Raw genomic sequence first — 4,613 nt, 5'->3', positions numbered from 1 at the left:
TAAAATATGATGTGTGGGCAGGAGATTTAATCAGGAGCTGGGGAAAGAGGATTGGGAGAGCATTCCTTTGCCGAGAAACAGTATTATAAAGCCTCTGTAGTAGGATGGAGCATGATATGTTTGAAGAAGTGAAGGGAAGCTAAAAATTGTGCTGTGAAAAGATGATTTGGGGAGAGTAACACAAAAGTTGTGTTTCTAAAATTTCACTCTTCTGCAGCATGGAGAAAAGATTGGGGGGAAGAAGTAGAATCAGGGAACCCAGCTAAGGGATTTAGCAGTAGTACAGGTAAGTGATGATGGACCATTGGGGTCAAAGAGATGAAGGTGGAGATGGAAAGTCATGTGGATGTATTTAAGATATACATAGAATGTAACAATGAAATGGGCTTAGGGATGGGTTTTATATGTGGGTGAAGGAGTGAGGAAAACTGAAGATGGCTCCTATGTTTTTAGCTTGAGCAACTTGTTGGAAGCGATGGAAAGTCATGTGGATGTATTTAAGATATACATAGAATGTAACAATGAAATGGGCTTAGTGATGGGTTTTATATGTGGGTGAAGGAGTGAGGAAAACTGAAGATGGCTCCTATGTTTTTAGCTTGAGCAACTTGTTGGAAGCTGGTGCTAGTCACTGACATAGGGATGGGGGGAGAGGATCAGGATTGAGAGGGAGATTATGTGTTTGTTTTGGGACATGATAACATGAATTATCTTAGAGACATTGAGACATTTAGGTGTCCAATAAATATCTATAGAATAAATGAATGGACTGGAGAAATAAATGTGAGGATAAGTGTCTTATGGTTGGTAACTGAAATCCTGTTGGATAAAATTCCTAAGAGCAAAGTATAGAGTGAGAAGAAAAGATGACATTTAAAAATCTCATAGAAAATCCTTAATGACTTTGAACAAGGGAAGAGAACACAGGAAAATAGAGAGGTTGCAAGAATACTAGATGAGAAGCTATCATGCAAACCATGACAGAGAGGTCAACCATGTCAAAACTGCTGGTGAGTTGTGTAAAGTGAGGACCAAAAATGTCCTTTGTGTTCAGATATTAAAAACCTCTGCTTACCTTAGAAAGAGCTATTTTGGCAAAGAGTGAATGGGAGGTAAGAAAAGAAGGAGGTAAAGATGATATTGAAAAGGTAATGTGAAATAACATTGGGGTAATGTCATCAAGATGGCAGAATACATGATCTCAACATCACTCCCCTCCCCCCAAGCAATCAACTTATAGAGATTAGAACATAAAAAAACTGCAATCCTAGAGTCACTGGAAATGGGAAAAGATGAGGAGAGACCTGTTGAGTTCATGAAGGCATGGAAAGCTGCAGCAAACAGGAGGAGGAATTACCCCGATCAGACCAAGCTCTAGCTGTTCATGGAGCAGCTACCAACATGTGAAGCAGCTACCTAAAGACAGCAAAGCCACACAAACACCCTTTGCATGAAGCTACTTGGAGTCTGCAGGGGAGAAGTGTGCTGTGAATGCTGGTAGAAAAAAAAAAAAAAAGAAAGAAAAAAAACCCACTTTGTAGTGTGCCATTTAATTTCTCAGGCCAGCATAGCTGTCAACCAATAATTCTGTATCCAGCAAAACTAACCTTCAAATATGAAGGAGAAATAAAGTATTTTCCAGATAAACAAAAGTTAAAGGAATTCATCAACAGTAGACCTGCCTTATAAGGAATACTAAAGGGAATTCTTCAAGCTGAAAGAAGGTGACACTAAAGTTTACCAAGAAAATATCTGAAGGTAAAAAATTCACTTGTAAAGTAATTCATTTGGTACACAGAAATTCTCAGAATACTCCAGTGTTGTAAGGGTGGTTAATAAACCACTTATATCCTTACTATGAAGACTAAAGGACAAAAGAAACCCCAAAAGATAATAACAAACTTAACAACCATACAAAAGACAGGCAATATTAAATGATGCAACTTGAAACAATAAAATGTCAAAAAGTGGAGCACAGGGGGAGAATAATGTCAAAGAATAGAGTTGGCTTTGTTTTTTTCTTTTTTCTTAGTGATCAAAGTTAAGTTGTTATTAATTTAAAATAATCTGTTATAACTATAATATGTCTTGTAAGCCTCATAGTAACCATAACACAAAAACCTATAATAGACATACTAAAATAAAGAAGAAATTCATTTCACCTATAAGGACATATATCAACTGAAAGTGAAGGGATGGAAAAAGATATTTCATGCAAATAGAAACCAGAAAAGAGCAAAAGTAGGTATACTTATATAAGATAAAATGGACTTCAAGCCAAGGAAAGTAAAAAAATGATAAGGAAGGTCATTATATAATGGTAAGGGATCAGTTCAACAAGAGGATATAAGAATTCTAAACAAATATGCATTCATCATCAGAGCACCCAGATATATAAGGCAAATACTACTAGATCTAAAGGCAGAAATAGACTCCAACACAATAATAGCTGGGAACTTTAACATCCCACTTTCAGCAAAGGACAGATCACTAGAAACATCAGAGTTAATCTCCACTTTAGACCAATTAGACCTAATGGACATTTACAGAACATGTCATCCAACAGCTGCAGAATACACATTTTTCTCAGAAGCACATGGAACATTCTGTAGAACAGACCATATGTTAGGTCACAAAACAAGTCTCAGTCAATTAAAAAAACTTAAAATCACACCAAATATCTTGTTCAACTACAATGGAATAAAACTAGAAATGAATAACAGGAAGGACATTGGAAACTGTACAAAAATGTGGTAATAAAACAAGTGGGTCGAAGAAGAAATTATAAAAGAAATTTTAAAATTCCTGAAGACAAAATGAAAATGCAACATAGCAGAACCTATAGAATAAAACAAAAAAATTATAAGAGGGAAGTTTATAGCAATAAATGCTTACATCAAAAAGTCAAAATACATTAAATAAACAATCTTATGTTACTCTTCCAGAATTAGAAAACAAGAACAAACCAAACCCAAAATTAGGAGGAGTGAAATAACAAAGATCAGAGCAGAAATAAATGAATTAGAGATTTTAAAAAATACAAAAGATCAATGAAACAATAGTGTCCTTTCCAAGAGATAAACAAAATCAATAAACCTTTAGCTAGATTAATGAAGAAAAAAGAGAGAGGACTTACATAAAATCAGAAATAAAAAAGGAGACATTACAAGTGATACAACAGAAACACAAAGGATCATAAGAGATTACTAGGAACAACTATCTGCAAACAAACTGGAACACCTAGAAGAAATGGATAAATTCCTGGACACATACCTCTTACCAAAGTTGGATTGTGAAGAATTAGAAAACCTAAATAGACCAATAATGAGTAAGGAGATTGAAGTAGTAATTAAAAAAAAGGTCTCTAAAAAGAAAACCTCAGGATCAGATAGCTTCTCTGCTGAATTCTACCAAACATTGAAAGGAGAACTAACGCTAATTCTTCACAAACTCTTTCAAAAAATTGATGAAGTTGAATACTTCCAAACTCATTCTATGAGGCCAGCACTAACCTCATACAAAAACAGAAAAAGGCACAACAAAAAAAGAAAACTAGACATGTATTTCTACCAAACATTGAAAGGAGAACTAACGCTAATTCTTCACAAACTCTTTCAAAAAATTGAAGAAGTTGAATACTTCCAAACTCATTCTATGAGGCCAGCACTAACCTCATACAAAAACAGAAAAAGGCACAACAAAAAAAGAAAACTAGACATGTACACCTAATGGACATAGATATGAAAATCCTCAACAAAATACTAGTGAACCATATACAACAACACATCAGAAAGATCACTGACCATTATCAAGTGGGATTTATCCCAAGGATGCAAGGATGGTTCAACATACACAAATCAACACAGGTGATACTTCACATTAACATAATGAAGGGGAGAAAACATATGATCATATGAACAGACACAGAAAAGCATTTGATAAAACCTAACACCCTTCATTACAAAAACACTCAACAAATTAGTTATAGAAGAAATGTACTTCAACACAAGAAAGTACGGCAAACCCAGAGCTAATATCATACTGAATGGATAAATCTTAAAGACCTTTCTTCTAAGATCTGGAACAAGACAAGGATACTCACTTTCCCCACTCTTATTCAACATAGTACTGGCAGTTATAGCCAGTGCAATAAGGCAAGAGAAAGCAATAAAGGGCATCCAAAGTGGAAAGGGGAAAGTCAGACTACCCCTATTTGCAGAAGACATGATCATTTACATAGAAAATTAAAGATTCCTCAAAAAATTTACTAGAACTTATAAATGAATTCAGTAAAGTGGCAGGATACATAATCAAAACACAAAAATCAATAATGTTTTTATATGCCAAGAACAAAACAGCTGAAGAAGAAATCAAAAAAGTAATTTTATTCACAATAGTTACCAAAAAATGAAATTGAAGATGATACAAATAAATGGAAAGATATCCCTGTTCATAAGTTGGAAGAATTAATATCATCAGAGTGTTCTATCACCGAAAGAAATCTACATATTCAAATTGTGCTGGGAAAACTGGATATCCTCATGCAGAAGATTGAAACTAGACCCCTCTCTCTCACCATATACAAAAATCAACTCAAAATGGATCAAAGACTT

Source organism: Galeopterus variegatus, unplaced genomic scaffold (assembly GCF_000696425.1).
Source record: "Galeopterus variegatus unplaced genomic scaffold, G_variegatus-3.0.2 Scaffold1352, whole genome shotgun sequence".
Lineage (NCBI taxonomy): Eukaryota > Metazoa > Chordata > Mammalia > Dermoptera > Cynocephalidae > Galeopterus > Galeopterus variegatus.
The sequence above is the reverse complement of the archived record's forward strand: the minus strand, read 5'-3'. Positions refer to the sequence as shown.